Here is a 15,559-nt window from a genome sequence, read left to right as displayed (position 1 = left end):
GTCTTCCTCTAACACCTGCAGAGACGTAGGCTTTACTTACAGGTCGGAACAAATGAGTACAGCTAACTGTCCCTGCCCGGCTTTTATTATGCTAAGAAATGTCGGTAGATCTCTGGCGCATCACAGGTGGCCCCCCTCCTTTCCTCGGCCGACGTCTTCTCACCAACGCAGGGCGGGCGGGGTGGAGCGGTGGAGCCAGCTGTTATCGACAGGCCATGGCTGCCGACGTCATGCTCCCCCGTTATCTGTTGTTAGTCAAAATTGTGGATGTGTAGGAGAGCTCCGGAACTGTATGTGCCTGAAAGCGATTATGTGTCCTTTGATTTGCCCAAGGCTGCTTTGTTCTACTTGATTAAATGTAGTGCATAGTTATATGAGTGAGACACAAGAAATAGGAGACAAACATACATGAGACACAAAAAATAGGAGACACACATATATGAAATCCTTCAACCTCACTTAAGAGTTTTTCTCCTAATATTTCAACTTTATTTTACAAAATTATTGCTGATTTCCACATTTTTGCTGCTGCTGTTGTTGTTTTTTTTTTTTTAGAATGCGCTGCGAGCCGCACTTTGGGCACCCCTGGCGTAGACATATGGTCTTATGAGAGAGACCGCCATGTGAAGACTGATACATGCTGCGTTGTCTGTTCCTAATCAATAATCTGACACAAGGTTGTCTTGAGGGTTGTTGTTTTTTAACCAGGAGGTGTTATAGCGACAAAATGAGATTAAGAGTAAAGATGCCACAAATTATCACCTTTTAAACAAGAGTTACCTTCATGGCTATTAAAATATAATTATTTTTTGAAAACATGATACAAATGTTTCCTGTCAGGGACAAACGTGATCACAATGGACTGACATTATGAGTGGCATGGAAGTACTTCATAGCATTTACTGGGGAGCACTTCAAAAGCTTCCACAACACACTGAGTGGATGCATAATTAATGTTATTTAGCACAAATACTCATGTGTGCACGCTAATGGGCTGTAATTTTAATCTCTATTTAGCTCTAAAAGGCTTCGGCTTTGTTGTATTATTTTGGGAAGGACGTGTGCTTTCAATTACATTTTCCGCTATACAGCAATAAATTACGTTTTGTAAAGTAAGACTTTCCTTAAAGTGCTGGCACAGAGAAACTAGCAGCTACTAACCGTCAGTCATGATCACTAACACAAATTCACTGGAGCGTGTCCTGTTCAAGTTCACTTATTAAATATTGAGGTTACTGTATGTAGAATTCCGATTCCTAAAGAAAATAAAATCAATAAATAAAACTCAAATTGTGCTCCCTATTTAAAAAAAAAAAAAAAAAAAGTATTGCATTTATAATTTGTAATAATTAAATATAATTAGGGGCGGCACGGCGGACTAGTGGTTAGCGCGCAGACCTCACAGCTAGGAGACCAGGGCTCAATTCCCACCCTCGGCCATCTCTGTGTGGAGTTTGCATGTTCTCCCCGTGCATGCGTGGGTTTTCTCCGGGTACTCCGGTTTCCTCCCACATTCCAAAAACATGCTAGGTTAATTGGCGACTCCAAATTGTCCACAGGTATGAATGTGAGTGTGAATGGTTGTTTGTCTATATGTGCCCTGTGATTGGCTGGTGACCAGTCCAGGGTGTACCCCGCCTCTCGCCCAAAGACAGCTGGGATAGGCTCCAGCACCCCCCGCGACCCTCGTGAGGAAAAAGCGGTAGAAAATGAATGAATGAATGAATAAATATAATTAAGGGCGGCACGGCGGTCTAGTGGTTAGCGCGCAGACCTCACAGCTAGGGTTCAATTCCACCCTCAGGCATCTCTGTGTGGAGTTTGCATGTTCTCCCCGTGCATGCGTGGGTTTTCTCCAGGTACTCCGGTTTCCTCCCACATTCCAAAAACATGCTAGGTTAATTGGCGACTCCAAATTGTCCATAGGTATGAATGTGAGTGTGAATGGTTGTTTGTCTATATGTGCCCTGTGATTGGCTGGCCACCAGTCCAGGGTGTACCCCGCCTCTCGCCTGAAGACAGCTGGGATAGGCTCCAGCACCCCCGCGCACCCGGTGAGGATAAGTAGTAGAAAATGAATGAATGAATGAATGAACTTTAAACAGAGTGGGGCAGAAGGACAAAGAGGCCAAAGACGCACCACTTCCACACGGAATAGGAGAAGAACCTTTTTTTTTCACTCAATCATGTCGGCTCAACAGCTAGTCTCCATGCTAGGTGTGAAAGGCGAGAGGCGAGGTACACCCTGGACTGGTCGCCAGCCAATCACAGGGCACATATAGACAAACAACCATTCACACTCACATTCATACCTATGGACAATTTGGAGTCGCCAATTAACCTAGCATGTTTTTGGAATGTGGGAGGAAACCGGAGTACCCGGAAAAAACCCACGCGTGCACGGGGAGAACATGCAAATTTCACACAGAGATGGCCGAGGGTGGAATTGAACTCGGGTCTCCTAGCTGTGTGGCCTGCGCGCTAACCACTTGTCCCCTGTGCAGCTGTGTTTCAGTTTAATTAGCCATTTTAATGCTTGAAAGTGCTTAATTTAGGCAACAGATATATAAAATAATTTCTGTGCTTATAATAGGCAATATTAAACCACAAAATAGCATGAATGACATCGGAAAATTTGAAGTGCAAAGTCCCGAGGGATTCCTGTTCTCTGGTTTAAAGTCCTAACAACATTTTACATACAAGTCGAAAGAGCCGCAATACTGCTTTTTCTGCTTCTCATTGCAGCCATGCATTTTTATCATTGCAGTATATCACCACTTAATCACACACGGCCTGTTCTCGCACTCGTTTTTACGACCTTATGTGGCTTCATGGCGTTCACTTTGTGCAGCCGAGTGCTCCTTGTAAAGCCATCATGTCAAATTATGTAGCGACAACACACGTGGCGTTCGGCTTGGCTCCCTCGTGTGCCCCGTAATGAATGCCGTGCACCGTCAGATTAATGGACAATCATGGGGTTTATTGCAAATCACCCCGGATGGTCAAGTGAACTGCAGGGGTGGCGCCGGGAGGAAAAAGATGACATCCATATGTGTTATTCTTAGAGCGCCGATGTCAGTTTCATGTGTGATGATGATGATGATGACGACGATGATGATGATGAACCACAATAAGCTCTTCATTAGCGTATGAAGTGGAAACGTGATCCTGACTTGGGATACAGCTCGTCCCTGATCCATTTTAGTCATCCCGAGAGGAGGCTGGATCCTTGTCCTTGTTTTGATGTCTTGACAACAAACCTCACCGGCCGCTCTGAAGTTTGTGCGCGTAGATGTGCGAGCGAAAACACACTTTTGCGAGCCTTTAGGGGTTAGGAATGCGCTGGCATCTGTTTGAGTGTTTCTAACGAGGGCTGGGAGTGTGTGGAATGACAAATTTGAAGCTGCCTCAGATCTCCCCTCGGCGCCGGCTCCCAATAGAAGCTCTGTGTTGTGTTGGTAGATTACAGTGACTAAGGTAAGTGATTGAGCCATTATTACTTCCTGTGTCCGCACGTGCACGCAGCTAAAGGCACTTTGACGTATGACTGCAGAACAGCTATATTTATCTTCTTAGTACCTTAATACAAATACCTGCGAGTCCCACTTCAGGAAAAAATTTGGTCAGCATTCGGCCATCACTCCTCCCTACAGCTGTTCGTAGGGCCGCGTGATCCATGGTGGTGGGGGCATTTTTGCCACATTGCTGCCATGAGGCCTCGATCAGCAGTGATTTACAGCATAGCTGACAAGAAGAATAAAATAACACATCTCACCCACTCACCTGTCAGTGTAATGGTGTAATGGTACAGCTGCTGCCTTCTTAGGCAAAGGACATGGGTTGAATTTTTTTTGTTCTGTATGTTTTGCCCTGGGCGGCACGGCGGTCAAGTGGTTAGCGCGCAGACCTCACAGCGCGAGACCAGGGTTCAATTCCACCTTCGGCCATCTCTGTGTGGCGTTTGCATGTTCTCCCCGTGGGTTTTCTCCGGGTACTCCGGTTTCCTCCCACATTCCAAAAACATGCTAGGTTAATTGGCGACTCCAAATTGTCCATAGGTATGAATGTGAGTGTGAATGGTTGTTTGTCTATATGTGCCCTGTGATTGGCTGGCCACCAGTCCAGGGTGTACTCCGCCTCTCGCCCGAAGACAGCTGGGATAGGCTCCAGCACCCCCGCGACCCTCGTGAGGAAAAGCGGTAGAAAATGAATGAATGTTTTGCCCTAAAATTAACTTTATTACTCCAAAAATGCATCAAGTCAAATTCAAATAGTATAAAAATGTGCGGCAGATGTAGCCCAGGCATTTTGTAATGGGGATCGGGGCTCCCAATAAAATTCTGTTCAAGACCCTAATTTGGCCAGAGGGAGGCCTGGTTGGCAGCCTAAAAGGATTAGTTTTGCAGCACAAAATTCTAACTTTTATCTATAATAGTTGGCAGTTGATATGACTATGAAGAATCTCAATGCATATTTCCAACAAATACCATTTTCACCCCACCCATTTTTCATCAGTCATGCATTGAAATATAGGCATGAAAAGACTTTTGACTGATACCAGAATATGACCTTTGAGTGATTGGTAAGCCAATTAAAAAGTCACACTGGTAATTGGATCTCACGGTGAGAATCATCACTGGTGTTGGGATGTTCTTGCTCATCTTCAATCCCTGGGATGGACAAATATAATAAGTTTAGAATATTCATTCATTCATTTTCTGCCGCTTATCCTCACAAGGGTCGCGGGGGTGCTGGAGCCTATCCCAGCTGTCTTTGGGCAAGAGGCGGGGTACACCCTGGACTGGTGGCGAGCCAATCACAGGGCACATATAGACAAACAACCATTCACACTCACATTCATACCTATGGACAATTTGGAGTCGCCAATTAACCTAGCATGTTTTTGGAATGTGGGAGGAAACCGGAGTACCCGGAAAAAACCCACGCATTACTAGAGAACATGCAAACTCCACACAGAGATGGCCGAGGGTGGAATTGAACACTGGTCTCCTAGGTGTGAGGTCTGCGTGCTAACCACTCGACCGCCGTGCAGCCAAGTTTAGAATGTGATCTATTTAAAAATTATATGGCTGCACAGTGGGGAGTGGTTAGCGCGCAGGCCACACAAGTAGGATACCTGGGTTCGAGTCCCTGCTTGGGCATCTCTTTGTGGCGTTTGCATGTTCTCCTTGTGCATGCATGGTTTTTCTCCCGGTATTCCAGTTTCCCCCACATTCCAAAAACATGCTAGGTTAATTGGCGATTCCAAATTGTCCATAGGTATGAATGTGAGTGTGAATGGTTGTTTGTCTATATGTGCCCTGTGATTGGCTGGCCACCAGTCCGGGGTTACCCTACCTCTTGCCCATAAGACAGCTGGGATAGGCTCCAGCATTCCCCCGTGACCCTCGTGAGGATAAGCGGCAGACAATGAATGAATAAGTTTAGAATATATAAAACTTTTTTGTATGTACAAATTATATGGATGAGTGGTTAGTGCGCAGGCCACACAACAAGGAGACCTGGGTCCGATTCCCTGCTCGGGCATCTCTGTGTGGAGTTTGCATGTTCTCCCCGTGCATGCATGTTTTTTCTCCTGTTATTCCAGTTTCCTCCCACATTCCAAAAACATGCTAGGTTAATTGGCAACTCCAAATTGTCCATAGGTATGAATGTGAGTGTGAATGGTTGTTTGTCTGTATGTGCCCTGTGATTGGCTGGCGACCAGTCCCTTGTGAGGATAAGCGGTACAATATGAATGAATGACTTTACAAATTATTATGGACGTAGAGTGGATGTGGTAAAAAATAAAAAATAAAAAAAACAGCTTATATTTCTTTAAAGAAATACAATAAAATTAAAGTAGGACTGTCTAATGATTAACAATTTTAATCAAATTAATCACACTTGAAAATGCGGGGCTCCTCAGTACAGAGTGCTACCTCAGCACCAGAATACATCCTGGGTTTAAACAGGTAATGAAAGTGAAAGTGCAACATCCACATTCAGAAAGCAGCAGATTGTCTTAAGACTCGTGTGGATTTTAGCACCTTCTGCCCCATCGTGCATCAGTGTATCCACATCTTAACGTGGCTTACAGCATCTGTCATACAGTAGCGAGAAAGCTCTCAAACATTTATGACACGGGGAGTGGAGGAGAGGGGGCGGGGGGGGGGGGGTCGCACCTTGGCTTGAATCCCTTTATGTACAAAGCTTACCTATACCAGTAAAAGTGGAAAAGGGATTCACTCGCCGCCTCCAGCCTGACAGCTGATAGTACAGACATCCAAGGCTCTGGTTACCACGGTAACGCTGCCCCAATTTTACTCAACTATCAATACTGTGCTCCCATTGGTCGCTGAGCCCACCCACTTTTTTTGACGCTGCCAGGGGTTATATGGCCTGCTTCTTGTCGCTGCCTTTTATTGACAAGCCGTTGTCTCCTGTCACCTGTGACCAAGACTAATTAGACTTGTGTAGACATCGCTCTTTTCTTGTCGGCTACAATTTACACAAAGCCGCTCGTCATAAAAAAAATGAAATATTAGTCATGTACCCAAGGAGTCGTGACATTTCAATCGGCGGCGGCGATTATTTTTATTCCGGTATTCATCATTGCCAGTTCCTCGAAAAAGACTTGATTTGCAAATCATGCTAATATTGATGATGAGCGGGACATGCATCACGGTCATGACCACAAAACTTGTGTTCATTAGAAATATTTGTCTCAGAACAAGTCGAGCAAAGTAGATCTTTGATCGAGACTTTCACAGCAGATGACATCATCCGTGGAATGGCGATATCTGCTTTTAAAGGCTAAAACAGATTCCTGCACAGATGGCTGCTCTGTCCTACTGCTCGGCAGATGGGAGGTTCTTTGGGTCACCTCACATTCGCTGTTGTAACCCTAATTTAGAGGATTGCTTCTGTCATCATATACATTATCCCCTCACTACCTGTAGCCACAGTTCATTCATGCATTATTGCATCACTAGTGCTCATTAGGGGCAGCACGGCGGTCGAGTGGTTAGCGTGCAGACCTCACAGCTAGGAGGACCAGGGTTTGACTCCACCCTCGGGTATCTCTGGAGTTTCCATGTTCTGCCCGTGCATGCGTGGGTTTTCTCCGGGTACTCCGATTTCCAGTTTTCCACATTCCAAAAACATGCTAGGTTAATTGGCGACTCCAAATTGTCCATAGGTATGAATGTGAGTGTGAATGGTTGTTTGTCTATATGTGCCCTGTGATTGGCTGGCCACCAGTCCAGGGTGTACGCCGCCTCTCGCCCGAAGACAGCTGGACGTTGATGGCACACAAAAGCGGGCTGAAAAGTTCACAGACAACAATGAAACTTGGTACGCAATAAATTCAAACATGGTTTTATTTCAGAAAACCAATATTACAGGACTTTGAAAAGTTTCGTGAAAATCTATCTCTAATCTCGAAAGAGCCAAAAATAACTGAAATGTACGAAACCTGAGGCAACTGACACAGATACCCAAAAACGGTAAAAAAAAAAAAGTATTAAAATATTTAGAATTTGATATATCTTAATTGCAGATTTAGGCTGCACGAGTGGTTTGAGGACAGGCCCCACAGCTAGGAGACCCGAGTTCAATTCCACCCTCGGCCACCTCTGTGTGGAGTTTGCATGTTCTCCCCGTGCATGCGTGGGTTTTCTTCGGGTACTCCGGTTTCCTCCCACATTCCAAAAACATGCTAGGTTAATTGGCGACTCCAAATTGTCCATAGGTATGAATGTGAGTGTGAATGGTTGTTTGTCTATATGTGCCCTGTGATTGGCTGGCCACCAGTCGGGACGAATAAAGGCAATATATGTATATGTATATATGTATATATATTTTTTTTTCTTTTATGAACCAAATTCAATTGGAATATTTGGGTCCATGTATACATGGCTAATGTGAGTGTGAATGGTTGTTTGTCTATATGTGCCCTGCGATTGGCTGGCCACCAGTCCAGGGTGTACCCCATCTCTCAGCCAAAGACAGCTGGGATAGGCTCCAGCATAACCCCTGCGACCCTCGTGAGGATAAGCGTCATAGAAAATGAATGGATGGTGTTTGTTTGGCGATCACGCCAATCCCCTAAAAAAAGAATCTTTCACTTGGCTGCCAGGCTTTGCTAGTTTGACCCTCGAAATGTTTGACTTTTTGATGGGATTATCTGTTCCATTATTGAGAAACAAGAGACGGCCTCAACGTGCTGATTACTCGCTCTCATGTATTGTTCCAATCTATAATTGCTTCTTTTCATGCAATATGTGGGGGAAGGTCAGGTTGCGGCCAACGTTAGCGTGCAGGCGAGGAATAAGTGACGGATTGACTGAACGTTGGCCTTCGCAGGTTGCAAGTCCAACGTGTGTTTATTCATAATAAACTATGATTTGACTCTGGAATGACACTTTTTCATGCAAATTGCACTTAATGATATGTTCCCATAGGCCAAGATTATTCCATTTCACACATTTTCGAATGAACTCAATAAGTCAAGAGGCTTCAGTTGGGTGAAGGTGATGAGGTAACATAAATTTGCAGCAACATTTCACGGCACGTTCCCACATATTCAGTACTGGCAGATGTTCGTTAAAAAAGGATTTGCAGGACATTAAAAGCTCCTCTCTGTTTTTATTAACATGTAGTAAATATTTAAAGCCTTGACATGCTGAGTTTGACAAGGAGCCGCCATACCTTTGCATTTTTACCGCAACCGATGGCATAGTAAATTAAATCCAAGTTGTTATATTGCAATATGTTCTCCACTGTTTTTAAGGATGCCATGCAAAAACACTAGTTAGGGATCTTCTATATTGGGAGTCTTCAATTATATTTGTCTAAGGGCCACATGTTTTTTCGTCAAACACTGTAAGGGCCAGATGGCACCACAGATTTTTATGAGTGATTCATATTATTTGTACGTCAGCAAGACATTAAAAGTCTAGAGTCTTTCATAGATTGAAATATTAATATAAACGTGATAATAGCTAAAATAATGCATAAGGCTAAAAATAACCAATTACCTAAAAATGTCATCCAATACTTCTCTACAAGAGAGGAGAAATATGATCTCAGGGAAGAACGACATTTGAAACACTTCTATGCTAGGACTATGTTGAGCCAATTCAAGAAACAATACAAGCAATTGATATTTGCTAAATACAAGGATAAAGAGTCTTGAACCAGTCATGATGTGCTATATTTATCACTATATTGACACTTACTATGGTACCCATTATGTCATTGTATGGTCATATCACCTTGTACTTCGGTACGGGACTAAAAAAAAAAAAACTGTATTATGGAAAGCAGGAAGTGAACAAATGTAACAGTTACTGATTGTAAAAGTACCAGATGGAGGGGTAGGATTTAATAAGCTTTGCTTCTTCCTACTCCTTTCGGACATGTGGAACTGTGAACTGATTATGTGATGCATTCAATTGTAATCTGATGCATGTTCAAATGAAATTAAATCATTACCATTACCATTACGGGGCGGCACGGCAATCGAGTGGTTAGCACGCAGACCTCACAGCTAGGAGACCAGGGTTCAATTCCACCCTCATCTCTGTGTGGAGTTTGCATGTTCTGCCCATACATGCGTGGGTTTTCTCCGGGTACTCCGGTTTCCTCCCACATTCCAAAAACATGCTAGGTTAATTGGTGACTCCAAATTGTCCATAGGTATGAATGTGAGTGTGAATGGTTGTTTGTCTATAGTGATTGGCTGGCAACCAGTCCGCCTTTCGCTCGAAGACAGCTGGGATAGGCTACGGCACCCCCCGCGGCCCTCGTGAGGATAAGCAGTAGAAAATGAATGAATGAATATGGGGTGTAAAGGTGACTATAGGGGTGTTATATCCTGTCTAGAGGCTCTATTAATGTTAAAATCCCTATTTAGAATGTGAAAACAGAAAACAGGTGTTCTATGTTCTAAGTATGAATATATTCCATTTAGACCAGGCGACCAGTCCAGGGTGTATCCTGCCTCTCACCCCAAGACAGCTGGGGTAGGCTCCAGCACCCCGCGACCCTGGTGAGGAAAAAGCGGTAGAAAATGGATGGATGGACCATTACCATTACCATTATTTTGGATGATGTTTCATGGCCCAGAAGAAAGGCTTTGTAGGCCCAGTGCTTGCCGATTCAGCACCATTGCTATACACAGTATGATGGAAGTGCTATCTGCTCCTCCCACAGTCTGCTCTAATGTCATTCACAGTCCCCATTGCAGGAGAACCACCCTCCTTTTCTCACCCTCACAGCATCCTACAGTAAAAACAAATAAATGCATCTCGCCGGCTCAGAGGCCAAGTTTAATATCATCTGACAAGTTCACTCATCCTTGACTCCATTGGTTCGATTTTCAGAGTTTCTTCCTTGATGAGGAAAGTGTCAAACTGGAAACTAAATCACAACAAGCGTCTGACTTGATTAGGTATGAACTTGTACAGAATGCAGTTGAAGCCAAAACTTCAAAAATAGTGCTGGATGGCCTCCCCGCAGTGGATCTGAGATCATCTCCTTGCTTGATCCCACAGCTGGAGGCTATGCAAGGATTCAGTAGGATGTAGCGTAGGCTGTAAGATATCGTCGATATGATTGTCAACAGCGCGAGTCCGTCATGTTGTTCTCTCATCATGCAGATCAAGGTGTCCTCTGGAATTCTCCAAACTTCTGGATTTAAGCCCAGCCTTGCTTGAAGCGATGAGGTTCATCATTGATTTATCACCTCAAAAAGACGAATGTGGCTTTTATGTTTCTGGCAGCTTCATGTGCTTTCATCATTGTCTAACGCTCTCGTCGTCTAACCAGGCTTTGTTAGACAAAAGACCAAGAAAAAAAAAGTGCTTGACGAGATTGTTTCAGCTGAATAATGCAGAAGGCTTAAAACGTGTGTGAATTATCATCCATCTTTATAGAAACTGTATGCCTAACACTCGATAAGCATCATGCTAATAAAATAGGAACACAGTTTTGGAGATAATGTCACCGTCTACTCCGCGTTTAGTCGTATGCTCATGGGTGCTATCTGAAGAACATTTCACTGTCACATTTCGGAATTCATTTTGCTGCCCAGCGAGCGTTTTGACGTGAGATATGTCACCTTTCTTTTGTCTATTTTTGTACTTCCACCAACTTTTAGTATATTAATATTCATTCATTTTCTACCGCTTGTCCTCACAAGGGTTGCGGTTGGTGCTGGAGCCTATCCCAGCTGTCTTCGAGCGAGAGGCGGGGTACACCCTGGACTGGTGGCCAGCCAATCACATGGCACATATAGACAAAACAACCATTCACACTCAGTACATGCAAACTCCACAGAGAGATGGCCGAGGGTGGAATTGAACTCGGGTTTCCGAGCTGTGAAGCCTGCATGCTAACCACTCCTCCACAGTGTAGCCACATATGTGGAGTAAAATGATAGAACATATTGAGCAGAGAACTGCTTCTAGGATTAAATAAGCTCTGCTTCTTCCTACTACTTTTCAGGCACTGTGCAAGTACATTCATTCGTTCATTTTCTACCGCTTTTTCCTCACGAGGGTCGCAGGGGGTGCTGGAGCCTATCCTAGCTGTCTTCGGATGAGAGGCGGGGTACACCCTGGACTGGTGGCCAGCCAATCACAGGGCATATATAGACAAACAACCATTCACACTCACATTCATACCTATGGACAATTTGGAGTCGTTAATTAACCTAGCATGTTTTTGGAATGTGGGAGGAAACCGGAGTACATGCAAGAACATGCAAACTCCACACAGAGATGGCCGAGGGTGGAATCGAACTCGGGTTTCCTAGCTGTGAGGCCTGCGTGTTAACCACTTGCCCACCGTGCGTGAGTAAAAGGATGGAGCAGGGAGCTGCTTCTATGATTAAATAAGCTCTGCTTCTTCCTACTACTTGTCAGGCACTGTGCAAGTATAATTATGTGATATTCCTCAATGTACCTTGTTAAGCTTTTAGCATTCAATTTAAATGGCATGATATTACCATTACCATTCACTTCTCGCTCTTTATTGTGAGATAATGTCACTTCTATTTCCAACCAGATGCTTGATAGTCAACACTGCATTCATTGGAAGTACAGATATACGTATTGATGTGCTCAGAAAATCCAAATATCCTGCAGGAGATATTATGTCACCGCTGTGTAATGCTGCTGCTGATGTAAATAAAATATACATTAGTAGCACTAGACTGACAATAGTTGAAGGAAAAATCCAAAGAAACATTCAGGCATTCGGGTTCAGGAGAAAGCGGTCCAGACGAGGAGATTGAGGATCTAAGATGTTCTATTTCTAAATCTAAAATGGCAGCGCCCCGCTGCCCCACCTATCCGAGAAAATGCTATAATAGCCTTCCATTTGTCAAATGAGATGAGAGCCTGATATGGAGGCTCTCCTGCGGGAGTCCATCAGGCAAAGCCAGGATCTCTCCAACAGGTATTAATACTGTACATTCTGCAGTCTTATTCGCTTGATGGGAAGCTACAGTGGGCGCTGTGCTGGAACCAGCAGCCTGTGTTTTCCTTGTACTTTCTTTTTTTTCTGCCGCCTGCCAAACTGTCAGCTTTTTCGGTGTCCACGTGCTGTCCGTCAAGAACCAATTCACCTCAACAATGTCATCTGTCCTTTTACGGAAGATTTAGTCACATGTAATCTCATTTTGGCTGTTATTGTGGGCATAAATCCCAACTAGAAACATGGCCATTCCATCACAGCGAAGTAGCCATTTTTTGTTTTCCTCGTCTCCAAACGCGACGTGGCGAGGGACTGTATTGTAAATTGCATATTTCCAATCCAAAGTTTTTTTTGATCAGGTCTCACTCACGCGCTGATATCAATATAGGCAATATAGGCAGATACCGATATCATCCCATCTCTTTCTTATACAGGGTGATAGAAAAGTACTAACTCCCTATATTTTTGAATACTTAATGTGTCATTTATTCATTCATTCATTCATTTTCTACCGCTTATCCTCACGAGGGTCGCGGTTGGTGCTGGAGCCTATCCCAGCTGTCTTCGGGCGAGAGGCGGGGTACACCCTGGACTGGTGGCCAGCCAATCACAGGGCACATATAGACAAACAACCATTCACACTCACATTCATTGTGTAATTTATATGTTGTAATATTTTTTATTTTTAAATAAATTAGGGGAGAGTGGTGTCGTCACTTCTTTTTACCTCTTTGGGCATTCGGACCGATAAAAACAGATAAAGATGTCTTTGGTATTGAATGAGTTCATATCGGACATCCCTACTTAGCATGTTTCATTTCATTTCATCATGAATTTTTAAATACAGTGAAGAAAATAAGTATTTGAACACCCTGCTATTTTGCTATTTCTCCCACTTAGAAATCATGGAGGGGTCTGAAATTTTCATCGTAGGTGCATGTCCACTGTGAGAGAGATAAACTAAAAAGAAAAATCCAGAAATCACAATGCATGATTTTTTAACAATTTATTTGTGTGATACAGCTGCAAATAAGTATTTGAACACCTGTGTATCATCTAGAATTCTGACCCTGAAAGACCTGTTAGTCTGCCAATTAGAAGTCCACCTGCACTCCATGTATCATCCTGAATCAGATGCACCTGTTTGAGGTCGTTAGCTGCATAAAGACACCTGTCCACCCCATACAATCAGTAAGACTTTAACTTGTAACATGGCGAAGACCAAAGAGCTGTCCAAAGACACCAGAGACAAAATTGTACACCTCCACAAGGCTGGAAAGGGCTACGGAGCAATTACCAAGCAGCTTGGTGAAAAAAGGTCCACTGTTGGAGCTATCATTAGAAAATGGAAGAAGCTAAACATGACGGTCAATCTCAATCGGAGTGGAGCCCCATGCAAGATATCACCTCGTGGGGTCTCAATGATTCTAAGAAAGGTGAGGAATCAGCCCAGAACTACACGACAGGACTTGGTCAATGACCTGAAAAGAGCTGGGACCACCGTTTCCAAGGTTACTGTAGGTAATACACTAAGACGTCATGATGTGAAATCATGCATGGCACGAAAGGTTCCCCTGCTTAAACCAGCACATGTCAAGGCCCGTCTTAAGTTTGCATATGACCATTTGGATGATACAGAGGAGTCATGGGAGAAAGTTTTATGGTCAGATGAGACCAAAATAGAACTTTTTGGTCATAATTCCAATAAGCGTGTTTGGAGGAAGAAGAATGAAGAGTACAATCCGAAGAACACCATCCCTACTGTGAAGCATGGGGGTGGTAGCATCATGCTTTGGGGGTGTTTTTCTGCACATGGGACAGGACGAGTGCACTGCATTAAAGAGAGGATGACTGGGGCCGTGTATTGTGAGATTTTGGGGAACAACCTCCTTCCCTCTGTCAGAGCATTGAAGATTGGTCGTGGCTGGGTCTTCCAACACGACAACGACCCGAAGCACACAGCCAGGAAAACCAAGGAGTGGCTCCGTAAGAAGCATATCAAGGTTCTAGCATGGCCCAGCCAGTCTCCAGACCTGAACCCAATCGAAAATCTTTGGAGGGAGCTCAAACTCCGTGTTTCTCAGCGACAGCCCAGAAACCTGACTGATCTAGAGAAGATCTGTGTGGAGGAGTGGGCCAAGATCCCTCCTACAGTGTGTGCAAACCTGGTGAAAAACTACAGGAAACGTTTGACCTCTGTAATAGCAAACAAAGGCTACTGTACCAAATATTAACATTCATTTTCTCAGGTGTTCAAATACTTATTTGCAGCTGTATCACACAAATAAATTGTTAAAAAATCATGCATTGTGATTTCTGGATTTTTCTTTTTAGTTTATCTCTCTCACAGTGGACATGCACCTACGATGAAAATTTCAGACCCCTCCATGATTTCTAAGTGGGAGAAATAGCAAAATAGCAGGGTGTTCAAATACTTATTTTCTTCACTGTATATTGAACATTTTGCCTTGCCTGCTCTCAAATGTAAGCAAATATTTTTGCATATAGATGACTTACACTTTTACACATTTCCTGTGAAACCCTCAAGAGACTACGTAGCCCCCCCCCCCCCCCCATTTCCCCTTCTAATACCGTGCTTTGAGCGTTCACACAGGCTGCCAGGCAACGGCGGTGGTGTCATGTCGTATTACGGCGAATGACCTTTGTCTTTGCTGCGTCGCAGGCCCTCAGAGTGTGTACTTTATCAAAGATGATTAGTTCAATTTGCCCAGTCTGCTCGGTAATGGGCGCACAGGCGACTGGTCCCAACGGGGTGGGGGGGGGGGGGGGGGGGGTCAAACTGAGTGCAATTGTGTCTGTCTGTCACATGACTGATATCGGCGGGTGGGCTCAGTAGGCTGTCTGTAACATTCTGGGGAGGGGGGGGTGCATTGTATTTTTAGCATATTTTGTTCCGTATTTCCGTTGTGTCATGCTTGAATGCACCCTATTATCTGGGGAAAAATAGGCGTAAATATTGCATAAATTCAGCATTTTCAAGCATAAAAGTAGCTAAATGGGCTAAGATGCAAATATAAGGCATTCAGATGACGCATTAAAGACGTGATAATATGAT

Source organism: Doryrhamphus excisus, linkage group LG2, assembly GCF_037039965.1.
Source record: "Doryrhamphus excisus strain RoL-2023G ecotype Guam linkage group LG2, RoL_Dexc_Guam_v1.1, whole genome shotgun sequence".
Classification (NCBI taxonomy): Eukaryota; Metazoa; Chordata; class Actinopteri; order Syngnathiformes; family Syngnathidae; genus Doryrhamphus; species Doryrhamphus excisus.
This window is presented reverse-complemented; position numbering follows the sequence as displayed.